The sequence below is a fragment of the Oryctolagus cuniculus genome, chromosome 8 (assembly GCF_051225735.1).
Source record: "Oryctolagus cuniculus isolate XC-2025 breed Fujian yellow rabbit chromosome 8, ASM5122573v1, whole genome shotgun sequence".
In the NCBI taxonomy this organism is placed as follows: domain Eukaryota; kingdom Metazoa; phylum Chordata; class Mammalia; order Lagomorpha; family Leporidae; genus Oryctolagus; species Oryctolagus cuniculus.
Genome location: NC_142874.1, coordinates 123,556,607 through 123,576,501, shown reverse-complemented (window position 1 = coordinate 123,576,501; position 19,895 = coordinate 123,556,607). Strand labels below are relative to the sequence as shown.

The window sequence follows — 19,895 nt, the reverse complement described above, 5'->3', positions numbered from 1 at the left end:
CTATATGTTCATTTTCCCAAGATATGAAAGCAGTCATAAAAATAAATGCTCCAAATATGTAGCCATTGAGTTTGAACTATTGATGGAATGTAAGAAAAGAGAATCAAGTTGAAGTTGACATTCTTCTTTGAGTGGATCAGGTGCAATTATATTGAATATGTCACTATAGCCCATTACTTGGGCTACTAAAATATTAACCCTACTAAAATATTAACATAACCACAATAATGCAAACACTGTTGGTTTCAGTGTTCAGAAATAGCCCATAGACATATCTCAGAACATTAAAAAATGTTAGGGAATTGAGTGGAAACGTTATTATTTTTGACAATGTAAAAGGCAGCTGACAGAATGTTGGGAAGTAGAAAGGAGAGAGAAAAAACAGTCAAGTGTGAAGATGCTGGATCAGTCAGTGATGAGTCTGGGAGAAGTGAAAACTTTCAGCACTGCGTTAAATAGTCTGGGCTTGGCAGCTTTTGGCTTCGGTTCCATGGTAGATGTTATCAGGGTTGGTATCTCTGATTCTTTCAGTTGTTTGATTCAAGTTCACAAAAAGAATGTTGCATTTTCAGTCATCACTTCCAAATAGGAGGAACCTGGCTGACAGGCAAATGGCTTTCTCTTAGCTGGGCTTTGCCTTTATGTAATGGGAAGGGAAGCTCTGCTGGGTGGGTTGTCCCTTATGTCTCACTGGGCAGATCTGCAGTATCTTCCCACATTTGAATCACTCACCAGCTAATCAGAATTTGATTGACATCTTCTGGAACTAGTCTGAGGTTGAGGTCTCTCTCTCTCCAGAGCTCAAGAAATTTCAGTCCACTACCTTATCAAATTGAGGTTGGTTAAAAGGCACAGCACTGTATTATGTGCTGCTTGGGGAACACTCTGCAGTAGTTGGAATGTTCTCTTTCACCCTTTCTCTGGTAAAGTTTAGTCAGTGTATTTTAAACCTTGAGGTTTAGTGCTAGAATTGTGAATTGGGTGCATTAGTTAAGTATTAGCATTTGTGAAGTTTCAATTATTGATTCCGTTAGCTAGCAGGCACATTTGCTGACTTTGGGCAGAACTGCAAGTAACTGAATTAGTGGATTAGTGGTTATGCATAAGCTGTTTTTAAAGGTTCAGATTTTTGAAGAGAGAATGAGATTACATGCCATGAGTAGAATAAATGTATTTTTGATGCTGTTTATATATATATATCTTCATAGCTAAACATTTAATATACAGACTTTCTAGTGTATCATGAAGCAGACATCTTTATTATAAATACAAATTAAATTTAATATTTCTTTATGTATTTGAAAGGCACAGTTAGCAGAGAGAGAGAGGGAGAGAGAGAGAGAAAGGGAGAGACAGAGATTGTCACCTGCTGGTTTACTCCCCAAAGGGCCACAATGGGCCAGACTGAAACCAGGAGTCAGGAATTTCTTCTAGGTCACCCATGTCGGGGTAGGGGCCCAAGCTTTAGGGCCATCTTATTCTGTTTTCCCAGGCCATTAGTAGGGAGCTGGATTAGAAGTGGAGCAGCTGGGTCTCAAACCAGCACTAATATGGAATGCAGTCTCTCATGTGGCGCTTTACCTGCTAAGCCATAATGCCAACCCCTACATTTACTATTTTGAGGTCTCAGTTGTTTATTATTTGAGAAGAGAGACTTGACTCTTCCATTAAGAGGCTACAATATGTTGCCCTTGTGTTATTTACTACTCTCTGAAAACTAACTTTAGCAGATTGCGTCTGAGCACAGTGTGTAAGGAATCGGGTATTTGAAGACTTTGAACAGCTGTGTGCGTGACTTATATAGAAGGGAGTAGGTAAGTGTTGACGCTTAGGCATCAGCTGTGAGTCCTAGCCTGCAGCTCCTCTGAGGCTCAGTCTCTGCACTCTACAGAAAGGTAATAACAGTGTGAGATCTATCCCTAAGGCAGTTGCAATGAGGAATCAAAATACAGGTAAGGGACTTTTCTACAGTGTTTGGAAAAATTTAGACTCTTCTCATTCATATTTCAGAAATTCAAAAGTGTATAATTTGAATCCATATGCTTTAATATCCAATATAGTTTTATTTTAGGATAAATTTTAAACGTGCATGATTGTTAAAGAGCAGCTTCCAGGCAAAGGTTGTGGAGAACTTCTCACCTATTTGAGAATTAACTGCTTTCAAACACTCACAAGCATTTTCAGAGCAACTATCCCCGTAGAAACCCATAGTTGGTAAATTATAAAATATCCCTGTTTGTTAAAGTATATTCCCAGCCGGTGCCGTGGCTCACTTGTTTAATCCTCTGCCTGCAGTGCCAGCATCCCTTATGGGCGCCCGGTTCTAGTCCTGGTTGCTCCGCTTCCAGTCCAACTTTCTGCTGTGGCCCAGGAAAGCAGTGGAGGATGACCCAAGTGCTTGGGCTCCTGCACCTGCTTGGGAGACCGGGAGGAAGCACTGGCCCCTGGCTTCAGATCCGTGTAGTTCCGGTCGTGGCGGCTATTTGAGGGGTGAACCAACCGAAGGAAGACCTTTCTCTAACTCTGTCAAATTAAAAAAAAAGTATATATTTTCTGAAAATGTCCACTCAGATTATTTCAACAAGCATGTCCTGGGTCTGGAAGTCTCCACCTATCTCATCTAACAAATTATCTTTGAGTTGGAGCAGTCTGTGTCACCACCAATGGCTGTGTCCCTTAAATGGTCAGTTATTTCCAGAAGTTGTTGAGTTCTGAAACATGTTAAGTTTGTTAATTAACATACGCTAAATCAGAACAAAACCAATTGTAAGTGGTGTGTCCCTGAAGATTGAAAGAACATATCTCACATCTCTCAGATAGTGGGTGGTTGATAGGCTACCCTTATGTAGATTATAAAACCATTTAGCTTGAGCACAGAGAACTATAATAGAAGAACCCATTAGGAGTTTTATTGTCAATAATAGTTTCAAGAGAGAATCAAAAGAGGAGGCAGTCACAGCATGTCTGCTTTAAAGTGCAGCAGTCTTGCTGAGACGAAAGCAAAAGCTTTACGTATCTTTTTGCCTTTTGAAGAGGTCTCGATTGGCTTCCAGTAATAATCAGGTGTGTGTTTGAGTTCACCTGTGAACACTGAAGAGCGAGACGCTTAATCCTGATTTTACTGAGGTAGTTGTGCTCAGTAGCACCTGAGAAGGTCCCTTCCGTTTAAGCTGCACCTGATCTGAAGAGGATCTTCCTATGAGCGGCTTGTTGAGGAATTCCTAGTGTTGGAGCTTCTGTTAAAAGCTCCTTAATTCACTGGAACACCTTTCGTGGCTCCCCTGTCCAGCACAGTGTGTCTGTGTCAGGGCCTTTTAAAGCCTCATACAAAGGCTTCGAATCCAAATCCTGGAACCCATATTCCATAGAATCTTTCCATTCCCAGAAATATCCGTGGCTGTTTTTTGGTCTGTGAAGACCATGTATAGAGAATAGCTTTCTTTCTCTTGACTGAAAAGCACACTTTCTTGGGGTTAGACCATATCCCAGGTAATCTACCTCTTGTTTAGAAACCTGAATTTTGGGCACTTCTGTATCCTTACTTTCCCAGATTCTGGGTTTAGTGGGATGCAGAAGAAATTATCCCTCCGGCAAAGGTTAGCACATAGTAAGATGCATTGAAACAACTGTCTCATTAGTAACCCTGAGGCTTTGAACCATTCTGTACTTTTTATTTGACCTTATTTTAAAACATAGGAGATAGGGATATCACAGAGACATGGATCCAAGAGTTCATGTTTGAGACACTTAATTAACTTTAAAGAAACACCTAAGAATATTTGACATTTAGACATAACTAGAGCTTATGATGCATAATAATGTAACACACTAGAACAAGGTAAATCTTTGAGAGCAAGTATTATCATTAACTCTTCATAATACAACTTTTTGAAGACCGAGGTCCTGCATGGGAAGCTAGTACACAGTGACTCCTGTTGTTAATTGAACAATTAACACTCCTACGTGTGACATCAGTGATCCAGAAACTATTAACATGGGCTGCCTAGGCTATGGAAGCCTTTTGAATCCAAAAACTCCGTAAGACAGTGTTCAGATTGACTCTTTTTTTAACTTCCACTTTTGAGAGAGAACATGTGGTATTTGGATTCCTGTGCCTACCTGCCTAACTACAGATCTGTCTATTTTGTTGTCAGGATTTCATTCTTTTTTGATGCACCCTTATGCACATGTTCCACGTTTCCTTCATTTCTCTGCCCTTTACTGTATACCGTTGTTGATTCCAAATCTTGAGTACTGTGAACAGGGCAGCAATAAACATGGGAAGGCAGCTATCTCTCTGATACATTGATTTCATTTACTTTGGATATATGCCCAGTACTGAGATAGCTGGGTCATACGGTAATCCATTTTCAGTTTTTTGAGGGACCTCTGTACTGTTCTCCATGATGGATATACTAATTTACCCTCTCAACAACCATTCCTTTCTCTTCACATCCTCACCAGGGTGTGTTATTTTTTGTCTTTTTCAAAATAGCCATTCTAACTGGACTGAGATGATAGAGCATTTTGGTTTTGACTCCCATCTCCCTGATGGCTACTGAAATTGGGTACTTTTTCATAGATTTGTTGCTATTTGTCTTTCTACCATTCTGTTTGTCTCATTGCCATGCGGGAGCTTCTTATTTTGAAATTATCCCATTTGCCTAGCTTTGCTTTTGTTTCCCATGTTTTGGGGAATCTATTAAAAAAAAAACCACCAATACTGATGTTTCTCAGTGTTTTCTTTTGGTAGCTTCATAGTTTGAAGCCTTACATTTAGTTTTTTTTTTTTTTTTTTTTTGTCTATTTTGAGTTGCTTTTTTAAAAAACATGTAGGATGAGAAGTGGGGGCAGGGAGTTCAAATTTCTATTTTTTGTCCTTTTTAAAAAATTTATTTAAGGTATGCAAGCTTCATGTATTTCATATATACAGACTTAGGAGCATAGTGATAGTAGGCATAGAGACAGCCGTTTTTCCAAGCACCATTTGTTGGAGAAATTGTCCTGACTCCAGAGCATGTTTTTGAGACATTTTTCAAAAATCATTTGGCTGTAGATGAGTAGATTTATTCCTGGGGTCTCAATCCTTTCCTTTGGTCTGTGCATTGGTTTTTATTGCCCATCCGATGCTGTTTTGCCTACTCTACCCCTGTAGTATATCTTGAGATCAGATTTAGTGGTGCCTACAGCCTTATTGTTTTTGTTCAAGATTGCTTTGGTGTTTGGGGATCTTTCATGCTTTCAGATGAATTTTAGAATTACTTTTTCTAATTTTGTGAAAAATATTTCTTGTATTTTGACAGCAATTGTATTGTAGTATGGCCATTTTAATATTATTTTTTCCAACCATGAACCTAAAAAACATTTGATTTTTTATATATTTAACTTTTTGTTACTGTTTTATAATTTTCATAGTAGAGGTCTTTCCTTATTTAAATTTATTCCAAGGTTTTTTCTTGCAGCTGTTGTTAATGGTGTTGCTCTTAGAATTTCTTTATCAGCAAGTTTGTTATTGATATGTAAAATGCTACTGATTTCTGCATGTTGGTTTTGTATTCTGAAATTTTCTGTAACATAAATACCAATTTTCACACTCTTGGTGGAATCTATAGATTTCTCTATATGTAGAATAGTGTCATTTATAACAGGCATATTGTGAATTTCTCCTTTCTGATTTGTATGTCTTTTTTTTTAAGATTTATCTTATTTATTGAAAGAGTTACGAGAGAGGCAGAGACAGAGAAAGATGTCTTCCATCTGCTGGTTCACTCCCCAGTTGGCCGAAACGGCCGGAGCTGTGCCTATCCAAAGCCAGGAGGCAGGAGCTTCCTCTGGGTCTCCCATGTGTGTACAGGGGCCCAAGGACTTGGGCCATCTTCCACTGCTTTCCCAGGCCATAGCATAGAGCTGGATTGGAAGAGGAGCATCCGGGACTAGAACCTGTGCCCTTATGGGATGCTGGTGTTTCAGGCCAGGGCTTTAACCCGCTGCACCATAGCACCGGCCCCCTGATTTGTATGTCTTTTATTTTTTCTCTTGCCTAATTGCTCTGACTAAACCTTTCAGTTTTATATTGATAAGGACTGTGAAACCTGAATCCTGGTCTGGTTCTGCATTTTAGACAAAATGCTCTCAGTTTTTCCTCATTCAATATGATATTGATTGTCATATATAGCCTTTATTTTTTATTTTTTTTTAAAGAAGTTACAGAGAAAGAATGAGAGACAGTGAGAGTGAAAGCAAGAGAGAGAGAAATTCTCTAGTTGACTCCCCAGATTATGGCAATGATGGGGGCGGGGCCAGGCCTACTCCAGGAGCCAGGATCTTCTTCAGGTCTCCTACGTGGGAGGCAGGTAGCAGTGATGCGAGCACTTGGGCCATCTGCTGCTGCTTTTCCCAGGCCATAGGCAGGGAGATAGGTAAGAAGTGGAGCAGCCAGGACTTGAACTGGTGCCCATATGGGATCTGGTATGGCAGGCAGCGACTTTACTCACTATGCCACAGGCTGGGCTCCATATTTAGCCTTACTATGTTGAGGTGTGTTCTATACCTAATTTGTTGAGGGTTTTTATGATAAATGGATGTGGAATTGTACCAAATGCTTATTCTGCATCTGTTGAGGTGGTCATATGATTTGCATTGTTGATTATATAGATATGAGGTATTTCATTCATTGATCTGTGTATGTACACCCATCCTTAGGATAAATTCCAGTTGATCATGTTAAATGATCTTCCTGATGTGTTGCCAGATTTAATTTGCTACTATTTTGTTGAGAATTTTTGCATCTAAATTATCAGGGGCACTGGTCCACTGGTCAATAATTTTCTTTTTATTGTTATGTGTTCATTATGGTTTTAGAATCAAAGCCTCATAGAATGAATGTGGAAGGGTTTCCTTCCTTTCAACTTTTTGGATAACTTGAGAAGAAATGGTATTAGTTCTTTTTTAAAAGTCTGGTGCAAACTGAGAATTGAAGTCATGTGGTCCTGAATTTGTCTTTGTTGGGAGACTTACTATTAGTGAGGGAACCCCATTACTCATTACAGGTATATTTAGGTTTTCTGCCTTCAGGGGTTAATTTTGGTAAGATACAGACATCCAGAAAAGTTTCTTCTGGGTTTTCCAATTTGTTTGCATGTAGTTGTTCATAATACTCCCTAACAATACATTTTATTTTCTGTAGTATTACTTGTAACATCTCGTTTTTCATTTCTCCTCATTGTTTTCTTTCTGTTTGCATGGAAATCCTTTTCCATCTTTTTGCTTTCATTCTGTGTGCATTTGCTGATGAAATGAACCAGTATATCATTGGATCTTGTTTCTCTTTCCATTTAACCAGTCTGTTATCTTTTAAATGGAAATTTAGTCCATTTTTATCCATTTATATCCAGGATTACTATTCAGGAGGACTCTGTCATTTAAAAAACTTCTATTTATTTTAGCACTTCTGTTTTTCCAATGGTTTTATACTTTCACCTATTTTCACAATGGTATGTTCTTTTGCTTCTGCGTGTAGAACTCCCTTAAGCATCTTCTGTAACCTGATCGGGTGGTGGTGAATTCCTTGTTTTGCCCGTCTAAGAAAATATTTCTTTCTCCTTTGTTTGTGAAGGATAAATTTGATGGATTTAGTGTTTTTGTTTGGCAGTATTTCTTTCAAAAATCAAAATATATCATTCCATTCATTGCTGCCCTGTAAGGTTTCTGCTGAAAAAGTGCCATTGGTTTAATGGGGGCTTCTTTTAAGACTTGCTGGTTTTCTCTTAGATGTTTTAGAATTCTCTCTGTCTTGTACTTTTGACAGGTTTACTATGACGTATCACAGTGAAGATCTTTCTTCTCATGTGTATTTGGCATCCTATGTGCTTCCTGTTCTTTGATGTCCACATCTTTCCCAAGATTGGGAAGACTCTCTGTTAATATTTCATTTAATATATTTTTATGCCTTTATTCCCTCTCTTCTCTCAAGTATTCCCAAGATTCATCTATTTGTTTAATGTGTCCAAAGGTTGTCTTAGTTCTCTGCACCCCCTCCATTTTCTTTTGTCTGAAGGATATTTTTAAAGACTTGTCTTTAAGTTCAGATATCTTTATTCTTCTTGATCTAATCTACTGCTGAGAATTTCAACTATATTCTTAATTTGATTTAGTGAGTCATTCATTTCTAAGTTTATTATTTGGTTCATTTTATTTTCCTTTTTTAAGGATTTATTTATTTATTTGAAGGCACAGTTATAGAAGGAGAGACAGAAAGACAGAGAGAGAGAGATCTTTCATCCACTGGTTCACTTCCCAATGGCTGCGATGACTGGAGCTTGGCTGTTCTGAAGCCAGGAGCCAGGAGCTTCTTCTGGATCTCCCACATTGGTGCAGAAACATAAGCACTTGGACCATCTTATGCTGCTTTCCTAAGTGCATTAGCAAGGAGCTGGATAAGAAGTGGAGCAACTGGGACTTGAACCAGCATCCTTTGGGATGCCAGCACTCAGAGAGTGAGGCTTAACCCATATGCCTCAGAACAGCCCCTACTTGATTCTTTGTCAAGATCTCTCTTTGCTGAATTCCTCATTCATTATTTTTCTAACTTTAACTGTCTTTCTTCTGTCTCCTTGATTATCCTTATAATCATTCTTTAAATTCTGTATCAGGCATTTGGCCAACCCTCTTTTCACTGGAATCTGATAACAAAATTGTCGCTCCCCCTCTTCGTGGAGGAACGACACAGGACCCTGCGCTGTTCTTTCGTCTGCTCGGCCCTCCCCGGGTTTGCTGCTGGTTCTTCCCGGGTTGGCTACTATCCCTTCCACCTCCGTGGAAGGGCAGTTCCCCCTGGCCGCATTCCCCACTTCCGCAGGGGAGCGGCACACCGCCGGCCGGCTTTCTTCGGGGGCTGCACGGGTTCCCTTAGATGTTCCCCATAGATGTTCCTGGTGCATGCCGTCTCTCTCCTCCTTTATAGTCCTCCTCCGCCAATCCCAACTCGGCTGAGTACGCTGCTCTCCAATCAGGAGCAAGTCCTACAGTTAATTGGTTGAACTGGAGGCAGCTGTGCGGAAGCTGTTTACTTCTCTCCCAGCGCCATATTGTGGGAGAGCAGATGCATAGAATAAGTCCTAATTCGAGTAACTTAGTCCAGTCCGGATTGCTCCCCACAGATCCCCCTTTCTTTTTATTTTTTAGCGTTGATACGCGCCTGTCTTCGGTGTCCCGCGGAACACACTCTGCTCTACTTGCTAGAGTTGCCACAGGCTCTTACAAGTCCTATCAATCAGGAAAACCGAATCCGGGTCCTCTCTTCGCCATTGTGAGGAGGTTTTTAGGCGCTGATGCATGCCTGTGTTCGGTGCCCTGCAGCGCATGCTCTGCTCTGCCCGCAGGGGCTTACAAAACCTATCAGGCAAACCGAATCCAAGCCTTCTCATTGCCTTATTGTGGGGGAGACTTATTAGTGTTGGTTCGTGCCTATCTTCGGTGACCTGCAGCTCATACTCTGGTCGAGCTTTGCTGGCGCTTACCGCCTTAAATCAGGCAGACCGAATCCAAGCCTTCTAATTGGCATGTTGAGGGGAGGCCTTATTTTTCTCTATTTCTCTATCTCCGGGCATTCCTACCTCTCCCATTTCACTTCTATCTTCCAGCATTCCCATTTCTCTTTTACTTCACTTCCAAACTTCTGTTTCTCTTATCCCTGCGGCTTTCCGGCACCTCGCCCCGCCGGCGGGTTCCCGGCTCTGCGCCGCTTCAGCCCGCGCGCCTCTCTGCGCGGCTTCCCGGCTTTGCGCGGTCCGCGGTCTCCACGCTTAACCCTTTCGCGTCTGAACCACGGCCTACGCCAGCGTTCCCTATCTATTCACGCCCCGTGCTCTCTCTGCACGCGGCGGCTTCCGCGAGTAACACAGCGTAGCTTGCGTCTCCGCCACTAGGATTCAATCTAAGTTCCCCGGGCTAGCCTGGCGAATTCAACCCAGCGTACGTCTCCGCCCCACGATTTGGCTTCCCGTCCTTTGCTCCCCGGGCTAATCAGACGGATCCCAATCTGGCTTACGTCTCAGCTTCTGGCTTCAACTTTTCGCCTCCTATTCCCGGGCTAACTTGAGAACCCCAAAGTGGCTTTCGTCTCCGCCTCGGCCTGCCCCCTGCGGCTTCAATTTCCCTAACATTTTTCTCTACCCGGTATGTTTCCCCAAACTTTCCTCCAACGATATTCCTCCCTCATTTCTCCTGGCCTCTCCCCACAGTCCGCGTCCGAGTCTGTTTGTTCTAGCTTTCACTTTCGCTTTCGACCTTAGAGATTTCTCCCAGCTTCCCCCCGTAGTCCGTATCCGAGTCTATGCCTAGGCTTTCAATAGCTTCTTCCGGCTCCTTTTTCGTCCGGCTTTTCCCTAGGCTGTTTGCTAATCTCTCTCTCCGGTAATTTCCCAGTTCTTCCCATTTCTTCCCTCCTAAGTTTGCTATCCGTTCTAGGTTTCCTAATCCGAGTCATTTCTTCCCTCCTAAGTTTCATATTCGTCCTAAGTTTCCTATCCGTCCTAGGTTTTCTATCCAAGCTAGGTTTCCTATCCGAGTCACGGCACCATTATGTCGCTCCCCCTCTTCGTGGAGGAACGACACAGGACCCTGCGCTGTTCTTTCGTCTGCTCGGCCCTCCCCGGGTTTGCTGCTGGTTCTTCCCGGGTTGGCTACTATCCCTTCCACCTCCGTGGAAGGGCAGTTCCCCCTGGCCGCATTCCCCACTTCCGCAGGGGAGCGGCACACCGCCGGCCGGCTTTCTTCGGGGGCTGCACGGGTTCCCTTAGATGTTCCCCATAGATGTTCCTGGTGCATGCCGTCTCTCTCCTCCTTTATAGTCCTCCTCCGCCAATCCCAACTCGGCTGAGTACGCTGCTCTCCAATCAGGAGCAAGTCCTACAGTTAATTGGTTGAACTGGAGGCAGCTGTGCGGAAGCTGTTTACTTCTCTCCCAGCGCCATATTGTGGGAGAGCAGATGCATAGAATAAGTCCTAATTCGAGTAACTTAGTCCAGTCCGGATTGCTCCCCACACAAAATAGTATTGTATTCCTTTGGAAGCATTGACTTGCTTTGCTTTTTAATGCTTCTTGTGTCCCTATATTAATTGTGCATCTGGTGAATAATTGGGCCTATTACTTTTAAAGGGTGGCTTTTGTGGATTAAAGTGGTTTTTTTTTTTCTGAAGATGAATCATCAGGTGTCAGTTTTATAGCGTGCTTTGATTGTAGTTCCAGTTGGATGCTGTAGTTGAGTCTCCCTGTATCTTGTTCCATTATAGTCACTGGAAGCAGCAACAGGGAAATGGGGGGACTCCTCTCAGTCTCGTTAGGGGTGCCTGGGTCCTAGTAGTGGGGTCATGGTAGTACTGGCCTGAAGTCTAGGGAGATGCATAGCTGCCCATGCCAACCAATGTTAAAGCAGCAGCAGGAATGGATCCATAAGAGTGCCAGCCTGCAAGCTGAGGTGGAGTAGAACACCACCACAGCCTACGCTCTCGGGATTGGACAAGGAGACAATGTGAGTTCCCTCTCTGAGACAAAGCAACCATATGTACTCCAGGTAGCTGCCCTAACTGGGCTCTACGCCAGTGGTAGCTGTGGATCCCTCCAGTAGCTAAGATGGCTGATGTCTAGCATCATTGAAGATGGGGTCCGCCGAGGTTCTCCCAGGTATCATTTCTCCTGAACTGGTGATTTTCTTGGCTGTGGGACTGGGATCACTGTTGGCAGTGCACTTTCCCCTTTTCAGTTATGTTGCCATCCCAGGTTTTTATGCCCTACGTGGTTTCCATGTCTCCCTCGATGAGCTTTTGGAACACTCACCTGAAAAGGCAGTTATTTATTTGTTATATTTGTTGTGTTGTGTTGTGTGGAGGAGGTTGCAAAATGCTATGAAGCAATTAGGCCATGTTGGAGATACTCAAATAATTCCTTTTCATACTACTATCAGAAAACTACAAATTATAACATTAAAATACTCTATACAATAGATTTTTCATTACTTCAGTTCAGCTCCCCATTTTCCCAGATTCAGGGTTGTTATTGTAGTTCCTTTTTTGAATAAATGTTCTGGATTACACTTTTTTAAAGCTGTGTTATACTTGAGGTCCTACTAAAACAAGCCAATAAGCTCAACAATTGGCTACTGGACTGTGATGATAAATGGATTCTTTTACTGGTAGTTTAGAAACCAAACAAATTGGGGAAATGCTCCACAGTAGAGGCTTTCCCTCTGATATTCAGGCCTTTTATGTTTCTGATATCACAAAAGTAACTTCAGTTTTCCATGTCAAAGTAAGCAATGGGACTATGCTGGTGGTTTTTCTAATCTATTAATATAGGTTTTTTTTTTTTTTAATTATCCATTGTTCAATTCTTTAGGAATACATACTGATCTCCAGCCAATGGGAAAACCTGATGAGTTGGGCTTCCACAAGTCTGTTTCCAACATAATATTAATGTGGTGATGTCATGAAAACATGAGAAAGCAGACATTACTCCCCCAATGCTACTTTGTAACACTTCTCATAGCACAATAGAGTGACTCATATTCCCAGTCAACATCTAAAGCATCCATTTGAATGGAAATGCAGGAAGGTGACAGGGAATATATAAGCAACACACCAACGAGGCTCAAGGACATCTTTCAGAAGTTTGATATGTTTGGCAAAGCTGCCTATAGGGTAGAAAAGAAAAACTGTTCAACTCAAGCAAAATTACATTGAGGTGACAAAGGCTTCAAAAACGTGTGGGCTTATCACAGCCAAGTTCATTCCTGACTTATGCAACTAGTCCATCACAGGTTGACTGAAGCTGTGCTGCATGCCTTCTTTGCTGCAAGACCCAGCTTGGTGTAGTTGCTCCTCTGCACACAGCTGCATTCATGGAGAGAGAAAACAGACCTGTTAAAGGTTCTGCTCACATTTCATTATCCAAAGCAAGTCACGCGAGTGTGCTTGAGGCCAGGAGGGAGGGCTCCCTCAGGGAAAGCAAGCAAATGAAGAACGACACACAAAATACATAAAATCTAGCATGAAGTCCCCACCTTTATGCACAATATTTATTCCCTCGGCACACCAGTTATAATCGTCTGCTTCACCGATGGAGAAAATTCCAAATGTCACAGCAGGATGAAAGAGCAGGCCTAACTAGATCCGATGTGATTGTAGTTTCTCTTCATCAAGGACATGCGAACAATAACGATGACTTCCAGGCACCCGTACACCCTGCATTCAGTGATGTAACATAGAGAAGATAACTATATTTAAGATTGTTCTTCGGAAACAGAACTGACGAGCGGCACAGTGCAGTTCTCAAGTCATTCCATATTGGCTTCAAGAAGCGTCTGCCTTGAGGGTAGGTTCTCTTCCTTGATCAGGCCCCTCTTGGGATTCCTGAGAATAAATTCCTAGTCTGTTTGTCCTATGGCTTTTGGCTCTACCTTCTGGAAAGCCTTTCTCCAGTATCCTTGTTGGCCCGAATTGAAGAAGACCTGGTCTCTGCCCGCTCTCCCTTTGTTGAGCTCTGCTCAGAACCAGGAGGAAATTCTCCTCTGGGGCATGATTAAATGAGAATGTGTCTCCTCACAGCTCAAGCAGCTTTCTCAGTCCACTTCCTGCATGTGAAGTATTGGGGCTGTCTTAGGTCATTTTAATCCAGAACCATCAGTCATGTTTGTCCCAAATAGGCCAATAGTCTCGGAATTGGGTTTTTAAAATGTATTTTATCCTAACCATATTCATGTGCCTATAGCCTCATTCTCATTTTTTTTTTTCAGTACAGGGCTCTTTATGCAAACTTAATTATAGATGACTTCAAGGTGGGGGGTAACTCATGCCCTTAGTCTCTTATCCATGTACTATTTCCTTCAACTAAAAGGATTTCACAAGTTCTACCTTATTTGATTCAAAACTATTTAAAAAAAGATATTATGTCCATGTATCGATTTAGTCTTTGCATTGAGGTGAGTTTAACTGGCATTTTTTGAAACAAATGCCCTCTTAGTTTTACCTGCTATTTTTGGAGAGTAGAAACAGATCCTCTTTTAACTTCCATTCCCTTTCATTTCTGATTGCTAGCTAACTCTTTTAAAGAATAAATTCATTTCTGACTTTTGATGCTTTGTCAGATACAGCAAGTGAAATATGTCATTAACTTTGTTTGCCATTCTCTATGCGTAAATCCAAAGCTCACTCAATACATTGTTTTCCAAGTTAATGCAGGAAGAGTTATATAAAATGTTTTGCCAGTACATAATAAGGATTGTTTTTTTCCAGAACCCATTAACAGTTTCCTCACCACCCACTGGGTGGCCCCTGGACCAGTGTCACTTATTTGAAGTTTTTTGTTCTGGTGACACAGCATTTCTAGGTGCCAATTTCTATAAAAGTCAGTGTGGGCCAAATTGGGTAGCACCCTCAAAATCTTAGTGGATTTCAACAACAAATGTTAATTTCCTAAGCTACACTAATGTGGCTGTAGGCCAGGCTATCTTTGCTCCAGAACCTGGACTGATAAAGCACCCTTCATCTTGACATTGCCAGTGTCATGGCAGAGAAAATAGAGAACAAAACAACCACATAATAGCTTTGTGCACAAGTGGTCCACATCCCTTCTACTCATTTTTCACTCACGAAAAGCAGATCATTAGGCCAAGCCTAGAGGTAGTGAAGTATAATCATTCTGGCTTGAGGAGGAACTCTAATAAAATCTACCACAACTCTAATCTTATCAGTCCTGTAGAAAGCTAAGAAGAGGTACATTTTCTGTATCTTGTGAGCAGCTGTTACAAGATCCCCTTGTCGTGGCTGATTAATAGCATTGACACGATCTATGGGGTCAAAGATTTAATGTGAATTGATAAAGAGGCCCTTATTGGAGATTTCTGGCAAAGGCACAGACTGATTGTGAAATTTTGTTTATTTTGAACAAAGTCTTTTTACTGAAAATAGTTTATATTTCCCATGTAAGGAAATCCATATGTAACATTTCAAATTTTCATAATGTCCTTTTAAAATTGAATCATAGAGTGTGCTAAACTTTATTTACTTCAATAAAATTTAAATATAACTACCATTTAGCTCAAAATATAGGATCTGTCTAGAACCCACAAATATGGCCTTGGATATTTCTCTGTAAATATCTATTTTATCTCTCACAAGCAAAAGTTAGTCTGACTTTTATCACCATACATCACCCATTTTTTTTCTGTCCTTTTTTAAAAATTTAAAAATTTTAAAGGCAGAGTGACGGAGAGAGGGAGAGACAGAGTGAGAGATCCTGTATCCACTGGTTCACTCCTCAAATGGCCACAACAGCCAGGGCTAGGCAGAAGCCAGGAGACTGGAACTCCATCCAGGTATCCCAAGTGGGTGGCAGTGTCCCAACACTTGGGACCTCCTCTGCTGCTTTCCCCGGTGGATTAGCAGGGAGCTACTTCAGAAGATGAGCAGCCAGAACTTGAACTGGAGCTCTTCTATGGGGTGCTGTAGTCACATGTGGCACCTTAACCCACTGGGCCACAATGCCAGCCCCAGGATTTTTCTGTTTTGAAATTTCAAGTAAGTAGAACCATATAGTATGTACTTGTTTCTCTCTGACCTCTTTGTTTCTACATGTTTGGGAGAGTAACTCCTGTTGTTACGTGTGTTGGTAATTTGCTTTGTTATCATTGTGGAAAGGCATTTGGGGTATTTGTAGTTTGAAACTATTATGAATAAAGCTACTAGGAGCATGCCTGTGCATGTGTTTTGATGGTCATTTGTACTATAGTCTTCTGGGTGTATACCTGGGAAAATTTCCTAGCAATTCCATTCCTAAGTTGGCAGCTGGCCATTTCAATTTTTTAAAGTATCTTTAGAAGAGTCAAAGTTTTAAATTGTGAAGCCAAGTAATTAAATTTTTTAAGAATTTGCACTTTCTGTGTTGCATATAAAAAGTCTTTAGATGGTGTCAGCAAAGTGGCTGAGTAGACACTTAGAGTGTTCTTCCCGCCAACAAAAACATACCCAAACAATGAATAAACAGCTGCATTTTGACCAGAAGCCTAAAGGAGAGAATGAAGAAACAGGAAAGAGGCATCAGAAATCCTACAGAGCATAGAGACCTGCGATGCCACACATGGAAGAGAGGGAAGACCTGGTCTATGCCACCCTGCCCCCCCCCTTTTTAAAGATTTTTTATTTATTTATTTGAGAGGTAGAGTTACAGACAGTGAGAGGGAGAGACAGAAAGGTCTCCCTTCTGCTGGTTCACTCCCCAATTGCCTGCAACAGCTGGAGCTGCGCTGATCTGAAGCCAGGAGCCAGGAGCTTCTTCTGGGTCTCCCACATGGGTGGAGGGGCCGAAGCACTTGGGCCATCTTCTGCTGCTTTCCCAGGCCATAGCAGAGAGCTAGATTGGAAGAGGGGCAGCTGGGACTAGAACCAGCACCCATATGAGATGCCGATGCTGCAGGCTGAGGATTAACTTACTACTCCACAGCACTGGCCCCCTTACCCTTTTTTTGAGCTCTGCTCAGAACCAGGAAGAAATTCTGCAGCGGGGGCATAATTAAAAGAGAAACCCTACAAGCCCCATTACCACCATAGATGCCTGCTATTAGAGACCTCATAGGCTCTAGTTGAGATGAGGGAGCCCCAGAGTCCACTTTGTGAGCTCCCTATAGGCAAAGAGGCAATGCTGAGCCCACCCCTTTGTGGCCTGAGCTACTACAGCTTTGTGTTATCTGGAAATCAGAGCCACTTTTCCCAGGGGCAAGTAGCCTTTGCATCCCTCTATCCCTGATGCTGAGCCACCATGGTTCAACGTTTGTTCAGAGGGGGCCATTTCCAAACAGGGCAGATGCTTTGCCCTACTGGAAAAACCAACGAACTACAGAGCCACTCTATGCCCCTTGTCCTGGTCACTGGTGACCCTCCCCTTGGGGCTCAGCTGAATGTGTGCACAGAGCTCTGGCTGCTAGAGCAATCATTTCCCCAGTACCACAACCAAGGCTGTGCCCTGTGCTTCATTGAAGACCTCAGGCCTTGGGGACACCACATACATCACCTTCCTCACATGTGGCTAGGTTAAGTCTGCAACCTGCAATCTGGGCTCTCCAAGACTTTGTCACACTGTGCTATTCATTTCACCTCTGCCAGAGCAGATGTGGTGCTCTACCCTCAAGGAAGCAAAGGCTGTGCTGACCCACGTGGCCAGGTCTTCTGGAACTGAGCATATGTGATCTTCACATTTCAAAGAACCTGAACCCTGGCTGAGCTCTGCCACCCCACCCTCCAGGTCAAAGAGCTTCAGCACTCTGCATGCTTAAAACTACCCACTACAGTTTGAGCTGCTGAGGCACCCAGCTTCTTCAGAGAGTAGTCGTAACTGAAGCTCTCAACCCCAGGGAACATGATACCATCAAAGGAACACAATCATTCTCCAGTAACTAGAAATTCAAAACAACTGTCTTAAAGAAACTCAGTGAAATACAAAATAATATAGAAACAATTCAGCAGGGGTGGATGGTTGGCATACAGGCTAAGACATCACTTGGGACAGCCACATCCTATATTGCAGTGCCTAGGAATTGGCTCAGCTCCCAATTCCTGCTTCTTGCTGATGTGTACCCTGGGAGATAATGGGTGATATCTCAAGTAATAGCATCCCTGCCACACAAATGAGAAACTCAGATTGAATTCCCGGTGCCTGATTTCTGACTGTGGCTTGGCCCAGCCCTGGCTCTTATGGGTATTTAGGGAGTGAATCAGTAAATAGGATCTCTCTCTCTCTCTCTCTCTCTCTCTCTCTCTCTCTCTCTCCTTCCTCTCTTACACACGCACACACAAATAAATAAAATATTTAACAACACGATTACATGAGATGAGATCAAGAAGACAGTTCATGATGTGACTGAGAAATTAAACAAAAGGAGCAAACAGAAATCTTGCAGTTGAATAATTCAATCAATTAAAAAACACAACTGAGAGCCTCAATGAAAGACTATATCAAGGAGAACCATATGTATATCTGAAGAGAGCTTTTGAATTGATTCAGTCAGAGGAATACACAGTATGATAAAGAGTGGATAGAGCCTATGAGACAAATAGGGGCATCATCACATGAACAAACAGTTGCATCATGGAAATCTAGGATGGAGAGATAGGGAAAGGGACAGAGAGCTTATTCAGTTAAATCATTGCTGGACATATCTCACGTCTTGATAGAGACATGATGACCATCTCTATCAATGAAGCTCAGAATTCTCCAAATAGATACAACCCACAGAGTGCCTTTCTGGGGGAAATTATAATCAAATTGTCAAAAGTCAAAGACAAAGAGAACTTTAAAAGCAGTAAAAGTATCGAGTCGCACATAAGGGAACCTCCATTATACTCCAGTGTATTTCTTAGCAGACATGGTACAGGTTGAGAGAGAGTGGAATGTTATAACAGAATGCTGAAAGAAAGGAAACTTCCTTGGAGGAGGCATTTGGTGCAGTGGTTAAATTACCACTGGGGACACTTGCATTCTGTATGGGAATGCTTGAGTTCTTGTGATTACTCTTATTTTTTTTTCAAAGATTTATTTATTTATGTGAAAGAGTTACACACACACACACACACAGAGAGAGAGAGAGAGAGAGAGAGAGAGAGAGAGAAAGAGAGAGGCGGAGAGAGAGGTCTTTCACCTGCTGATGAAACCTCAATTGGCGCAACGGCTGGAGCTGTGCCCATCTGAAGCCAGGAGCCAGGAGTTTCTTCCAGGTCTCCCACGTGGGTGCAGGGGCCCAAGGACTTGGGCAATCTTCCACTGTTTTCCCAGGCCAGAGCAGAGAGCTGGATTGGAAGTGGAGCAGCTGGGACTTGAATCGGCACCCATCTGGGATGCCGGCACTGCAGGTGGCGGCTTTACCTGCTATGCCACAGCGCCAGCCCCTGGTGATCACTCTTCCAATACAGCTTCTTGTTAATGCACATTAGGGAAAGGCAGCAGATATTGGCTCAAGTACTTGGGTCTCTGCCACCCACATGGGAGTGGGTGACTGACTTCCAGGCTCCTGACATTAGCCTGGCCCAACCCTGGATATTGTAGGCATTTGGGGAGTAAACAGCAGATGGAAGATCTTTTTCTCTCTCTCCCTTTCAAACAAGATGAAAGTAAATACAAATCTAAAAATAATCATCTAAGAATCCTATATCCAAGAAAGCTGTCCATCCTAAATGAAGGAGGAATAAGCTCTTACACAGAGAAGCAAAGCTGAGTGAACTCATTACCACCAGGTCTGCCTTCCCAGGAGTGTTTAAAAGGGAGTTCTTCAAGCAGAAGGAAAAGGATAAGTAATATCATGAATCTATGTGAAAGTATGCATCATGAATACATTTCACAAGTATCAAGAATACATGTGAAACTCACTGGTAGGAGTTGGATAAAATATCTAAATAAGAGAAACTATAAGACTTCTAGGGGCCGGTGCTGTGGTGTAGCAGGAAAAGCCGGCACGTCTCATATGGGCGCCAGTACAAGTCCTGGCTGCTCTACTTCCAATCCAGCTCTCTGCTATGGCCTGGGAAAGTAGTAGAAGATGGCTCAAGTCCGTGGGCCCCTGCACTCATGTGGGAAAACTGAAGAAGCTCCTGGTTCCTGGCTTCCAATCAGCTCAGCTCCAGCTGTTGCAGCCACTTGGGGAGTGAACCAGCAGATGGAAGACCTCTCTCTCTCTCTGCCTCTGCCTCTCTGTAACACTGCCTTTCAAATAAATAAGTTTTTTTTTTTTTTTTAAAAGACTTCTAGAAGAGAACATGTCAAACTCTTGGACATTGCTTTGGCAAGGATTTTTTTTTTAACTTTTATTTAATGAATATAGATTTCCAAAGTACGGCTTATGGATTACAATGGC

At 42.4% G+C, this 19,895-nt stretch overlaps 2 long non-coding RNA genes across 5 annotated transcripts in view; both read left to right on the top strand.

The window, feature by feature from the left end:
• Window positions 1-1,576: 1,576 nt before the first annotated feature.
• Window positions 1,577-19,895, top strand: part of LOC149125136 (uncharacterized) — a 146,093-nt gene continuing 127,774 nt past the window's right edge. For 2 of the 4 annotated variants that reach the window (XR_016212584.1, XR_016212582.1), the window contains exon 1: window positions 1,780-1,952. This is a non-coding gene — a long non-coding RNA (uncharacterized LOC149125136). Of the gene's footprint in view, window positions 1,953-12,394; window positions 12,733-19,895 lie in introns of those variants that run through there. The other 2 variants (XR_016212585.1, XR_016212583.1) reach the window with 2 other exon arrangements.
• Window positions 8,706-10,820, top strand: LOC149125137 (uncharacterized). The gene is made up of 2 exons (XR_016212581.1): window positions 8,706-10,518; window positions 10,555-10,820. It is a non-coding gene; the product is annotated as an uncharacterized LOC149125137 (long non-coding RNA).